We start from the raw sequence: 15,104 nt of genomic DNA on the forward strand, positions 1-15,104 counted from the left end.
TGTAACAAACATTTGTTAAGTTGGACTTTAACAACCTAGATTAAATTACAAATGTAAAAGAATGGTGGAATGAGTAAAATAGAGAACATTTCCTTCTTGTTATATGAACTTAATGTGGACCAATCTCTGACAAAAAATGACTAGTATCAGCTGGTGGTGAGGAATATGACACTGCGTCTGGTCGAGTAAGATAAAAGCATTCAGTTACTAACATACTTTTGCTGATGATGCCCAGGGAGAGTTCAGGGACTGCTATGGGTTGACAATCAAAGGTAATTCAGGTTAATGGTTGAACTTGATGATCCTGAAAGTCTTTTCCAACCTAAATGTTTCTATTCTATATAAGAAGCAAGGCAGATAGGGAAAGATAGAGAAATGAGGTCTTGAAACATTTCTGGGGGAAATTTCAGAAAGAACTATTGGAAATAAAAACAGGTAGGGTTTTGGAAGATTAAAATGATTAATTTCTCTCTCCTTCAGTTCTGCAAGGTATTCTGTAGTAAATACCATGTGCAAATTGGAATTATATGACTCCAAGGATTCCTGCTGTACAGCCTACTGCTTTGAATGAGTACTGCTTTGTTAAGAAAGTGTGTGGACCATGGAACAACATAGAGAAGTAGCAATAAAGAGTTTCTAAAACCTTCTTGATGGGAATGATTTGGACTTTAATAGATCACCTTTGCACCTGAGTTTAAAAGTGTGCACGGAAGATACTATGCCTTCATAGTAACATCATAGTAACTTCAGTTTTGCTTTCTATAGGGAAAACATTAGAGCTGTGCTTTAAATGAAGGAAGACATTCACATATGTGCTGTGTCTGAAAACTGCATTTCCATAACAGCACCTAGGCAGATGGGAATTTAGGTCCAGCATAGAGAACCTCTACTGCAGGCAGCTACACTAGTGTGGCAGCAGGGCCACAGAGGCTATCTAGCTGTGCTGTCAGTGCCAGCACCCCCCTCAGTAATAAAATGGTTGCTCAAAAATATATTCAGCTTCGCTGAATTTGAAAGACCATAAAGTATTACAAAATTATAAAGAAAAACATAAACTTTAAGGCCTCTGAAAAATAATTTACTTTTTCTGCCAAATCTCCACTAAGGCACAAACTTGCAAACTGATGGAATGACAGATTTATCCCCACAATTCATTTCTGCTCCATGGCTTAAGAAGAATTAGTATTTTTTAGCCAATCAGACAACCTGTAATAATTGTTTCTGTTTCAGACCTGATTTAGCTTTCATTTTTCTTAAAAAGCAGCCTTTACAATAACATCTTCTAAAGCCACTTGCACTCAACAAATATTTCTTGGCAAACAGGACCCTTGTTTCTTTGTTGTTGTTGTTTTCTTTGATGAGTTTTTAAAATGTGATTTTGAATTCCAAACAGGTGTTTAACCACGAACTTCAGCTTTCAATTTAAAGTGGTTTCAGATTGTAGATGCTGTTATTCACAATCTATACTGAAAAGATATGGTAATTTTATTTTAAATTATCACGCACACACAAAAAAAAAAAAAAGGCAAAAGGCACCTTTAACAATTTGAAAGGAGTAGCTCCTTATGTCAGCTGAAATGCATTTGAATTGCATTGGCCACTCACACAGTGCTGCCCATCTGCATAAAATATCTGCTTTCTGTGGGGACTCTAAAGCTTGTGGCAAAGCTTTGTTGGTTTGGTAACCTCTGTTAGTCATTAGGTGTAGCTAAAATTAATGATGAATGTCATCTGTTCCTCTGCCAGCTAAGACCAAAGTATTAATAAGGAAAGAAAATAAATGTTTTCTTTCCCTGTACATACTTCAAAACTTGAACATTTTCACCCAATAGGGACAATGGAACTGAGGAAGACTACGAATATTTAAAACAAGTTCAAACAATATAATTTTCTGATCACAAATTTTGTGAATCTCTCTATCCTGATGTTTCAGTCAGCATCTGATTATACCAAAAACGTTACTTGATTTTCTTGATGCGTAGATAAGTTTCCCTCACCTGGCTCACACAGTCACAGTCCATTTTTACTCCAAAAGATTTCCCTGAAATGCACAAAATTTTCCAAGTGTAGACAAGGATTAAACATTGCTTATGTTGTTTTGTGTTTAAAAGCCTTCATGTACATTTTATGATCCAAAAATTTTGGAGGCATTGAAAAATCCCTTGTGATTTCGCTGGTCTTTGGCTCAGTGCCATGGCTTGCTTGTGGAATCACGTTTGTGCTACTTGTCCTTGGCCTGACCTCAGATGGGAATGGGACTATTAGTAGGGCGGCACTGGCTGTGGTGTAAGATGGGGCTAACCTCTTCTATCATACAGAGATAATGCTTAGAGAGGAAATATATGAGAAGAAAAGACCAGAAGAGATGCAGTGAGAATAAATGCATGTTTATGATAAAACAGAAAAGTACAAAAGGCAGGAGCAGTAGTGAGAGAGATGGAAAACATGCAAACTTCCTGACAGAGTGATGAAACAATCTGCTTTTTGCAGTGGTTCTACACTAAGACCAAATGCAATTAACAGAGAGAGAAGAGTATTGCTCAGCTGTGTGGTAGAGAACGCTTTCCAAATCCCTTCCCATTACACACTGTCATGGAGGATGATGGACTGACCTTCAAAGAAACTGAAGGCTCTGTTTAGTTTTACCCAGAGAAGTTCTCCAAAGCCAGAACTTTTGATTCTGTAGTATTGATTTAGAAATATCATAAAAAAGGGAAGATGGAGATAAGGGCTACATTATTTCAGTTATTTTCAGTGTGGGTTATAATAGATTGTTATTTTTGATTGTTCCAACATCCAAACACACAGCCATTGTTTGCTACGCAAATTTTAAAAAGGATATCATTTTGGAAACAGTCACTATCTTGTGCTTCAACTGCTAGTCAGGAATAAAACGTAAACTCATTCAGATAATGCTCCCCCCAGCCTTTATATTACATTTTAGTTACACCCCAAGTACAGTTTTACATTTTTCTTGTTATATGAAACTCTCACTCTGCTGATTCTGTATACTATATTTGGCAATATAATTACTGTTGCCTTAAGCACTTTTTTCCCCATAGAATATTTCCTCCTCATTTATATTATTACATTCCAAGAGAGTTTTCGGGAGTCATAGTGAGTTTCCTTGTATTGCCTCCAAAAAAAGCCTCACTTAGGCTATAGCTTCTGGACTATAACAGTGACAAGCCACAGATGTTCCAGAATTGTGTTTAGGCAACACATAAATGTAGTAATTATTGCTGTTGTTCCTATTGAGCCTCTTGGCTACAGCTAAGAATAAGGTCCTGTTGTGCTAGACTCTGCATTCACGTGTAGTAAAAAAGACAAGCATACAGTTCCAGACCTTAGGGACTGCTCCTGGCAGGTGCTGAGCAGTCATTCTAGTTAGTTGGAGCATTAGGAACCATCTTACACAGCAATGGCAAGGACGCATGCCATACACAGCAATTTAAGATTATCCATATTTTCCCTTTCCGAATGGAATATATTTATGTACATCTAGCAGTGTGTGTGTACTTAACAAGTATTACTCTGTGAGAAAAATTGTTATTTATTAAAGCTATTATTTCATGTATTATTAGCTGATACACTTGTATCTGCCCAGAACAAAAACTCTGGAAAATTGCAGAGCCCTCCAAGAGGAAGTGATATTTCTCAAGTTGGGGTGTGGCTTGCAAACCCCACATGGTTTATTTCTACTCTATGCTTTCATCTCACTCTAGGAAGATATATGCGCATCCAGTTGGACAGAAGTAGTCTCTGCTTTTCTAAATTTGCGTTCAACTTAGATACACTTTTTTCATCTACATTGGACTATCAAAATGAGAAAGGTCAACTCTCTTTTTCATAAAATTTATCTACATTGTTAACCAGTGTTTCGTGTTTAAAGGAAAATTGAAGAATATTCCTCCTTGATATCATGTCTACACTTTCCAACAAGGGAGGTCTCAGATTAACATTTTGGCCTTAGATCAGTAATGTACTTGAAAATGTGCTTAACTTTAAGCACTTCCTCGAGTTCCATTGAAGTGTACTGTCAGCACTCAACGAATAATAAATGGCAACAACTTTAAAGTTAATCCACTTTCCTTTCAGAAAGCTACATGATAATGTCATAGAGCAAACATTATATGCAAAAAGTATTTCTTTGTGAGGTCACTCAATGATACTTCAGCAAGAGCTTAAATGATTTGCTGAACCTGAGTTTCAAACGGGTTTAGATAATGCAACAAGATCAAATTGCAGTGTGTGTTTTTCAAAATGTCGGCCTGATCCTGAAAATTACTAGGTGAGTAATTTAATCAGCGATTTTAGAGTATAAGTGTAGGCTGCAGCTGAAGCCAGAAGGCAAAAGTGTCAAATCCCATTAAGAAGTATAATAAGTAGCATAGGTGATTACGGTAGCTTGCTGAGTACCTGCTGATAGATGCTGACCTCAAGGGATTGAATGCTCTGCACTTCCCAGAAGATTCTTGAATGAGACAGAATAAGAATAATACAAAGAAGTGTCCCTGACACTACTTAAATGTTTATTGCTTCTGAAGCTTTTAAGGCAAATCTGTAGTTGTGGCTCTTTGTCTCAGTGGGAGTTGAAGTTCTCAAAAAGCTGCGTTGTTGGAAGGTTGGCTGAATGGCCAACTCCATGGGATTTTTTCGTTTAGTATATCCAGATGACAATATCAAGAAGTGCAATAATCATATCACCATTGAGAAGCAGGCTAAATTATGTCATCTTTGAGTTCTGTTGATGCAGCTACATTGCTAATTTCTCCCCATCTCACGAGTATAAAACTCATTAAAAAACAAAAGAACAAACAAACAAGCTCATGCAGACATAAAAGCAAAATAATAGTAATAAAAAAAACAATAGTTAGATAGAGGTTTTCTCCTTCTTCAGCCTTTAGGTTGCTGGTGGATGTTCTGGGAAGCCGATTCAAGAAACAGCTTTCACTGTGGCCTCCAAAGGAGGGGTGCATGAGCTTGTCCCTGCACATGCAGAACTGTGACCTCCAAAACATGGCAATGAGAAGACCTTGCTGTGTTGTGCTTGCTGGAGAAAGCCTTCTTTGCTGAGGCTTTAACACTTTCACTGCACAAGACATATGAGATCACGTGCCTGGTGGACTGGATTTAAGTAGAAGAAAAGGAAGAGACTAGAGGAGGCTGAGGGAAGCCCTTATAGAGGCTGCAGGTCCTCGCACAGAGTGGAGGGGCAGCACTGAGCTCTGCTCTCTGTGACAGATATAGGGCCTGGGGGAAGAGGATGGAGCTGCGTCAGGGAAGGACAGGTGGGGGTTAGGGACATGCTCTGCATCAGAGGGCGGTAGGCATGGAACAGGCTGCCTTTGGGTCCTTCTGCTTTCCTGGAGGATGTGAAAGGGATGACACAAGAAACCCTTTCTGTATCGCTGTGCATTCTCCCTGCAGCAAGCTAAGCCCAGTCCCTCCACACACTCCAGAACAGAGGTACACAAAGCAAAACTTACTGCAGTGCAGACAGTTTTATAAAGAAGTTTCCTCATCCTTCAGACTGATGGACATTGGTGCATGTGCTGGGAAACCAACCCAAGAAGCAGTGAGGAAAAGGATCCCAACAAGGACTCCAGCTCACATTTATGCAGCTGTATTATTTGGGGTGAAAATGGGTGTCACCTTCACCCCAGAAGAAATGGAGCTGGGGGAGTCACTGCACCAGGTCCTCACTGAGCGGATGCCTACAGGGCAGAACTTGAAGAATAACTCAGCCAAAATAACGCAGTGTGTCACAGCCATGCTCAGCTCCTGTAAAATGCAGCTTACTGGATTCCTTTACAATTTTAATAAGGTATAGGAGAGCCAAGCGATGTTAAACAGTCTCAGTTGAGTCCCCACAGTGGAGGGGGTGGCAGCCATTCCAAGCTCTTGAGGATAATCTGGGAATGCAGCTGCACCCTTCCTACAAGTAAGTGTTAGGACATGTTCTGTCAGCTGTGTTCCAGCCCTGTCCCTTTATTTAGCATTAGAGCATGGTCTCATAGCTCCCAGACTCAGCTATGGGTGCCCAAGAAAGGCTTTGCAGAAGGGAGGGTTACACCAGTAACCCACTGATGTTTCTGGGGCCATAGATAGGGCTATGCTGGACACTGCTGAGATGACAAGGAGAAACACTGCAGGGTGATGATACAGAGAATGTAAGGGCTGAGATCAGGTGCTTTGCAGGGGTTGAATATGGAGATTTGGAGGATATTGGGAATTATGAAATATCCATCACTCCCTGAGGATGGACTCTTTAGGCGACATTTCCTGTTTGAAAACATTCTCAGTCCTTCTTTGTTTCCTTCTTCTTTTTCTCTCCCAAAATAACAAAACTAATAAAAGATTGTGGATCGTTATCACTAAATATGTGTTTTCTTCTCATATAATACTCAGTAAAAAAATACTTGCCTATAATTAGGTAAGGAGAGCACCTTCTTTAGGGCATGTGGGAGGAAGCAGCTGAGACTGCAGAAATTCCCCTCCAGCCTGAGGGCCTTCTGCTATGGCTCTGGGTAGCTCTCTGCTCACTGATTATTTGTGCATCTCTTCTTTTAACAAGTACCAAATTGTGAAAATCTAAAATATGAAACTTGAAACAATTCTGAAGCCGGAACAGCCCCTGCTGACACATATAGAGCAGGGCAAGGCTGAAGGCTCTCTGTTGCAGTAAAGCTTGCTGTCTCCAACACTTTGTTGTTATGGGAAGATCGGCACGAATTTAGATCTCCCAGCTCAACATTACAGGTGGGAAAAATATTGATGAACACAGATTCACTCTCAGCATAATGAAATAGATTTGCACAGAACTGTTGTTTTATTGTGCATCTCTGTAGTCCCTCACACAGAGGGATCCCTGCCTGAGACATACTACCTTTGTGCATAACGTCAACAACAATAACCAGGCTGACTATATCTAAAATGACATGGAATTATAATTGCCAGTTGCACATTTGGTAGCATAAAACTGTTTTGAACAAGTAGGAGGAAAAATAAATAGAAATGCAGTAAAGCAAATGGAATAATGTTGATTAAAGTAATCTCTATGCTCTCCTGAATATGTTCTTACCATTGCTGGCTGCCTTTTCTTCTGCAAGATTCCTTCATCTGTCTGAGAATCCTGCTTTTACTTTCAGGCTTTGTTATGATTCTTTCTAGTAAAATACTTTAGCACTTTTGTCAAGTAGATGAAGTCTTAGAAGCAGGCATCTTGAGCAGATTTGTATGCTGGTGGATCTCTGTATCTCACTGAGATGTGAAAAAGAGGCCACCGTTTAATTTACACAAGTGTCTGACTTAGTGAAGTGTGAACAAGTACAATTTTATTTTATACTCATGGGAATGCATTTGCTTTGAATATATCATTTGTAAGACATGAGCTGGATTTCTGGTGATTTCTATACCTTTTCATAAAATAAAGGAAAGCATTTTAATTTTTTAACTTTTGCTAGAAATCTTGTCCTCTGTTCACAGATTTAAGCTGCTGCAAATGAGCAGCAGCAGTGGCTTAACCTTCCTAAATCATTTTGAGGAGCCTTGAAGTTCTTTCTATGCAATGTTCTGTGTTCCTGCTCCAAATGGATACCTCCAGCTACAGTATGAAGACATGCTTACACTGAAGACTAAAAATAAATATCCATCTGATTCCTCTGATTCAAGGGAATTTAGTTGCTTCCCTAAGTAATAACTACCAATGGATAATTAGTAAATTTTTTTCACATGAGTTTTATATGTACATTTATATGTATAAAATAATATCTGTATGTGTACATTTTTCCCTTTGGTAAGTGAAAAATTCAGCATTATTTTCTGATAGACAAAAATGGATATTATTTAAACATATGCCTTGTCAGACAATCTAATGATTTAAGGTTCTCTTGCTGACCTTCCACTGACTTTCTCCAATGTTAAATTGTTTTGCCTAATAGAAGATAAAGACAGATTAGTACTAACCAATGAGTGATGTACTGAGTAAGGACTGAAAATAACATGTAGGCCATGTCATATGTAGTGTATAAAAACGGCAAGGAGACAAAGAAAATTAGAGGGCTTAGATAATAAGTAAAGAGGAAACATCCAGTCGTCTGATTTTAAAACTGGATTCATATGTAAACTGAAGCATACTAAAACTTTGAAGCAAATCAGATATGGATAGTTGGAATAATCCTGCATTAGTTCAGGATGGGCTTGAGGGCTAGTTCACACAGAGTTCAGAGGAGTTTCCAAGCACTGATTCCCTTTTCCCTTTCTCAAAATACTCCGCACTGATTGCTCCCAGGCAGGATGGTCATTACACCATCAAAGGGTAGATGAATTTAGTGAGATCTCAGTTCACCTCACCCATGCCGGTTACACCACTTTCCCATAAAAAAGATGAGAAGTGTGGACATGTCATTGCACTGTAAAGTGCCCTGAGAAAAGACATTATTCTTCCCAATATTTACTCATTTGAGGTTCAGATGAAGATCTGTTGTTTGAGAGGTTTCCCAACCATCTGCAGCTAAGGGGCACATGTGGAAGCTCCATATAGCTGTTATGTGTGTGTGTGTGTCATGGGCTAGAATGGATACCCAGCCAAGAGGCAAGTTCAAGGCTGCCTAGTTCCTCAGGTCAGCAGCTCACCAGAACCCCACAGCTGCCTTTGCACAGAGCACAATAGCTTCATTTTTTCCATTCACACATATAATTAGCATATGCAGAGTGTCAGCTGTGTTTCTGAGTTTGTCAGCTGGAGTTTCTGTGCCAAGAGGGCTCTAACGATGCTATGGTGTCTGTACATACACCCACAGCAACAGACCCGTAGGCTTCTTGAGACCAAATTCTAAAATGTGATTTATTTCCCCTGGTGGGTCTGGCATGTGTGTTTCAGTGTCTGGAATACATGCTACATTATTATTTCTGCTCAACTGTGTGCTTTAATAATCTCCTAGGAAACAAGGAAAAGTGTGTGTGGGGGGGAATAACCATAATTGTCTAAAGACAAGTATATACAAATTATAAAGTATTTTTTTTAATAGAGTGCAAGCAGCTCTAATTATAATGAAGCATAAATTCAATGTTAGGGCTGTCAGACCTCTAGAAATAACAGCATGCTGACTTCCCAAGAAAGAGTTTTGCTCAGTAGTTTCTGATCCTTCTACTTACTTCACTTTTGTGCAGGAAGTACATGAGAAAATCCCATTCATAAATAAAGAGATTTGTGTGCCGGCCTGCTTCCCTCTCTCTTCCCATGCATAGTCCCTTTTTCAGGACCAAGCTCTTTAAAGTTTAGCAAACATGAAAGGAAATTGTTAAACTCTAGTAATTACTCTAGGATAAAAGTGATGTATGGTTTCAAACAGGATTTAGCTCAGCATTAATAATGACAACATATGTCATTATTAATGGATAAGAGAATGAACTTTATCTCAGACTGCTTTTTATGTGTTTTTCTTTTAGCTATAGTAAATTTTTATCATTATAGATACATATATTAAAAAAAAAAAAAGAAATTACTGAAATATATCGACATTTGTGGAAGGGTCCAAAGTAAGGAAAATAACTTAGTATTTCCAAACTAAGTTAAACTCATTTCAAGGGTCATAAGGCCAGAAAAGGTTAAAATATCTATATATTGATCACAAAAATGGAAATTACTTCAAAAATTGTGGCCAAAATTGGAGCAGTTGAATAATTCTGTAGGCGAGGGCAGCAGAATCTAATCTATAATGCAAAGGGCTCTCATCCAGGAAAGCACATAAGCAAGTGCTTAGATCCATTACTTTTCAGGAAAGAATTTTGGCACGTGTTAAATTTTAAGCATATGCCTAAAGTTAAAGTTAAGCATATGGTTAAATGTTTTCCTGAATGGAGGCTTTACTGATTCAAGGCTTTATAGGGCAACGTATGGCTTTTCTGAGCAAACCTAAAACATTCACACTCTTTGCAGAAAGACAGAGAAAATGTACAAATCTTTCTTGAAATACCTGACTTATTGAATTCGATCGAGGAAGGATAAAGGTTTAACATAAAGCCTATGAGGTGCAAGAGCAACAAAACCAAAATACACATCTATTAGGCTCATTCAATAAGCACACCCAGATCCCCAGAGTTTTCCGAGAAGAAAAATCAGTCCCTAATGCACTCATCAAAGAGAACGGCAGTGTTACCTAATGTGTTTTGGATTAATGTTCCACTTTATCTCCTTTACCTGAGTTTTTATCTTACCTTTTTTTAATGTTTAGTGAGAAATTAGGCCATGGCTGTAGACAGGGTGCACACAAGAACTAGAAATCATAAATCTCTCTAATGCTAGCCAGTTTCCATTCTGTTCTCAATTTACTTCTATTTTGTTAATAATAGCCCCACGGTCTATTTTGGTGACATAATGCAGTGCTTAACTGCGGCTAGATTTGAGCTGACTCAGTGATGGTCTTATTAGGATGTGGAAGGAGTCTTTCTTTCCATTGTCTTCCAGGTCCTACTGCTGGAGGCTGACACAGGCTTACTCAGGAGCAAAGATCGACAGCATGCAGTGTACATGGATGTTCAGGTCAGGGTTTAAATCCCACTCCAGTGACCAAGCACTGTGACAAAGCCAACCATTCTCCAGAAATCATCTTCCTAATAATGGAAGAAAGAAACAAATGGGCAAAAGAGAGCATAAACAAGAAGGAACTGATCACTAAAAGCCCTCACAGCTATAGGCTTGCTATTCAGTCTAATTTTTCCTTTTTCCTCCCTCCCAAACCTTTTGTGCATGACTTTCATATATTGCTTACTGTTAGTATTTCTAAATGCAATTAGAGATCCTGTGAAGGTGAGTCTTATTCAAATGACAATAACTTGGCATTAAGTCATATTAGTGACTGAACTTAACTTTGGTTGAAGAAAATAGCAATCTCTTGGGAGGAGTGGTTGACTCTGTTGATGGTTGAAAGGCCTTGCAAAGAGATCTAGGCGAATTAGAGAACTGGGCAATCACCAACACATAAAGTTTAACAAGGCCAAGTGCCAGATTCTGCCTTCAGAGAAGGGCTGAAAAGATGGTGAAAGGTCTCAATTCTGTGATTCTTCAAATGTGAGTCCCACTGGAATGAATATCCAAGAAGGCACAGCTGTATTATGTGTGTAGTATTTGTGGATACTCCAGCTAGCAGAAATATGTTTTAGTTCACAGATAAGGTATTTCACATCTGGGTTGACTTTTTGATTAATCCCAACTCAAGGCAAAAAGTGGCATGGAAGAAAGCAGTTTCTTTAGTTGTTATCATTGCTGGTCAAATCTAACAAGAGATTTTATTTTATTGCTAAAAATATTTCTTTTCAACTTGGCTCTTGCAGGTTTCAGCTGAACCATTCTTCAACACCAGTTATTCAGAACACTTCTCTTTATATCTGTATTTATTATCCTTTTTTTTTTTTTACTTGTCACTCTCAGGAGAGGTATGTGAGGGTCCTGGGGAGCCTGGGGGATTTGGTGCCAAAGCTGACTAAGGGTGTTATGGATTGAGAAAGAGAACAGGACTTATTTGTGTCACAGTGGAGTTATCCTCATCCCTTGAAACTTATCAAGATAAAAGAATAAGTCTTAACGACTCACTAATATGAAATCAAAATGCACTATGAAAATAAGGACCGTTACCTCATTAAAAACAAGTCAGTATTGTTTTGATAGAGACATTCACATGAGTTATATACTGAGATTCAAGCCACTGTTTCAATTATAAAACAAGAAGGATTTGAACCCATATTTCTTTTGAAAGCTCTAATACCTAAAATAATCATTATACTTGGGCAAGATGTACATGCTGAAGGTTTTGGACAGAAATCACGACCCACATTGGAAAAGGTTGTCCACTAAAATATGTTGGAAAGATCAGAAAGCTTTTGTTTTAATTTTGAACCATTAGAGTTTTCCGATGGAAACAGAAAAACAAAGCAAAACAACAACAAACATAGCACTCAGAAAGCCACCAACTCTGTCAGATTCAGCTCATATTGACATTGATAAGTTAATGTTAATTCCTTTCCAACACCCCTGCATCACTTCCATGCTTGCAGAACAAAACATCAGCTGAAGATTGAGAGCAAGAATAGGAAATGCATAGAGCAGCCACCTGCATTGCTGCGCAAAGAAATTCCAATTTTTGACCACTGTTTCACTTGCCCTCTTGCAGGCCTGTTATCTAAGATCTTTCAGGCAATGGTAAGGTTGCACAGACACCCAATGTATTTTTCCATTGAGGAAGAGGGAACTAATAGCAGGAAGCACAGACCTGAGGCTACAGAAGAGTCTTCCTAACAGAAGAGTTAGGAAGACAACAAAAATCATTGCCACTGTTGTTTTTCCTCTGACAGCACTGATTCATAAAAGACACTTCTCTTCCTTTCCTTCTTTATTTGAATCATGGACTAGTCTTGTTAATGTAGCCAGATGTTTTTTTCTGCCTTTTTTTAGTTTTGTTTGAAAGTTGGTTGGTTAGTTACTTTTATTTTTTTCAATGTCCAACTTCTGTCAAGTCTCCCTGCTTTGTTGAGACTTGGGATGGCTGACTTTGCCAAAATGAGGCAGGCCAAGTTGTTTACAGGTAGCAGAGGGAAAAAAAAAAAGACTGAAATAAAAATAAAAATGGAAAAAAGTCACTGCGAAAAGCACTGTAGAAAGAAAAAACTCAGACAGAGCAGCTCTGTGGTCACCCTGGAGTCAGAGGGATGGATATGTAATTAGAGGAAAGAACAATCTGAGGAAAATGGAGGCAGAGAGAAAGAGGCAAGGAAAACCATGGTGAGAGGGCTATGAAGGAGAACAAAGAGAGAGAAAAGAGAGAATTAGGCAAGAAAAGAGGTCTGAGGGTGAGGGAGGATACTGGGAGTGCAGTCTTGGTAGTCCTGGGACAATCTCCCCAATGCAAAGGGTACAAACAAGGTGAAGCTGGTACAGCAAAGAAATGTCTGATGTTCTTCAGTTCATTTCTGACCTGTAACAGCTTTCTTTACTTTTACCCAGCTGTTCATTATTCTTCTTAATTACTGGTGTAATTAATTTTCAAACCAGAGTGGGCAGGAGATGGTGTTGAAACAGTTTATGTTTTTGTACCTTTAAAAAGAGGAGCAGGTGAGAGGTACTTCCTGGGACATGAAAAATAGTTGTTGGGAGGAGAGGGAGAGGAGGGGCCAGAAAGGCTTGGTAAAAGAGAAAAATAAAGAAGAAAGAAAGTAAACAGTAAAAAGGGTGGATAAAGATAAAGAGGAAAAGATGAAAAAGATAAAAGTGATGGATGAGAGAAAGAAGGAGCTGAAATAATAAGAGCGAGAACAAAGGAAAAGAATGAAGAAAAGGAAGCAGAGTAGAAAAACACGCATCCAAATGAATACCTGAAAGTCTTCATGATTAATATCTTTTGCTGAGAATGCATTTCTACTATGCTTAAATAGTACAGTGACTCACCATTTATACCTTGCCACAGGAAGATGCCAAATTTGATCTTTTTTTAGGGTTAAAGTCCGTAGGATGATTAAAATCCATTCCCAGCAGGGAATGTTATGACCCAGCCTTGAGGTTAATAATTTCCTCCAGTTTATGTAAGTAAGTAGACATTAAAGTGTGTAAAAAGTATCAAATTTGCTCATAGTTGTAACTGTGCTTTTTTTTTTTTTTTTTAATTTGAAATTCAGGTTAATTAAAACCATGGTAATTTTTCACAAGAATACCTAATGCAGAATTTGTTTGAGGGAATCTAACAAGCTTTGTTTGACTTTGCCCATTAAGTGAAGAAGGAGAGGAAAATAATTAATGATGGCATGAGTATCAGTCACTAACAGTCTATTCAGAATTTATAAGCTGAATGTTCTTCAAACACATAACACCTTAAACCAGCTAACAAACAATAGAACAAGCTTTATTCTGCCCTTTCCTTTTCAGCAGTGCACACAGCAAAGGAGACATAGGAGGAAATCAACTGTAAATGGCATCTTCAATAATGAAGGAAAAAGCTGGATATCCACAAGTCTGTTTCCTAGGCAACTGAATGGAGGGACAATCAGAATCTCTCAATTGTACCCCATTATAGATATTTTCTACACAGATCAGTAAAAGGAAGAAAAAGGCGATTGGAAAATCTTCAGCAAAAATACTCCAGGAGCACTTTGAAAGCATGGGGGAAGTGAGCAGATAACACACAAAATGGCTGTCTATGTGGGGCTCTGATTGCAATCATCTTCCCAGCAGAGAGAGAAGGATGACAGGAAAATCACCCATTTAAATACGGCATTCTCGGAGGTCCCAGGTTTCATCCCTGGCTCCAGCCATGAGGCTGCACTGACAATTATGCTTTATACATAATATCTCACAAATGGACTTTGACACAGCATGGAGAAGGATTATTCTGAAAATCTGCATTGTAAATTCGCTGCCTCTGTTATGCTTTGGCACCTTACCAACCTAATGGTCCAAGGTTTTTAGTATGACCTGATGAACCAGAGCTGTTGTTGATCCACTAATAACACTTCTCTGAATAATTTATAGAATGCACAAACTTAGGCAAATGAAGTAAGGATTCGCAAAGGGAGTTCACTTCTTTCTGCGCTGGGTAGTCTCTTAGTACCAAAAGTAGCAGTATATGCTTTATTCAGGATCATACTGAAAGAAAGAAAAGATATACAAGCACTTAGAGGATAAAAATATTACAAGGTATCAAAGCTAGACAGATCAGTGAATGAATCTAGATGAGCCATATGGCCTTCTTCCATCCCTAAATGTTAATTTTATAAGTAACACAGTCACTCCAATCTTCCAAGGAAATGCTGGCAATACAGCCCAGCTAATGACAGATTAAGTTGCTTATTATTGTGTCTGCTCTCTCTCTTTGGGAGAATTTCTTTTTTGCCCTCAGTACATTTTTTTCTTCTTTTTTATATGCCTTCTTTTTTTTTTAACCGGGAGGCAGAAGCCTAATAAACATCAAAGTGTTTCACTGAGGCTGACCACATCAATGCCAAGTCTTCACTTCAATGCAAATAGGTAAGTGCAGAAGTGCAGCGTATGGACAAGAAGTGTACCCTGCTAGGTAACCTGCCTAGCCTTCCCTCACTTAATGTGTTCATAAAAA

Source organism: Tympanuchus pallidicinctus, unplaced genomic scaffold (genome assembly GCF_026119805.1).
Source record: "Tympanuchus pallidicinctus isolate F22 unplaced genomic scaffold, pur_lepc_1.0 scaffold1, whole genome shotgun sequence".
In the NCBI taxonomy this organism is placed as follows: domain Eukaryota; kingdom Metazoa; phylum Chordata; class Aves; order Galliformes; family Phasianidae; genus Tympanuchus; species Tympanuchus pallidicinctus.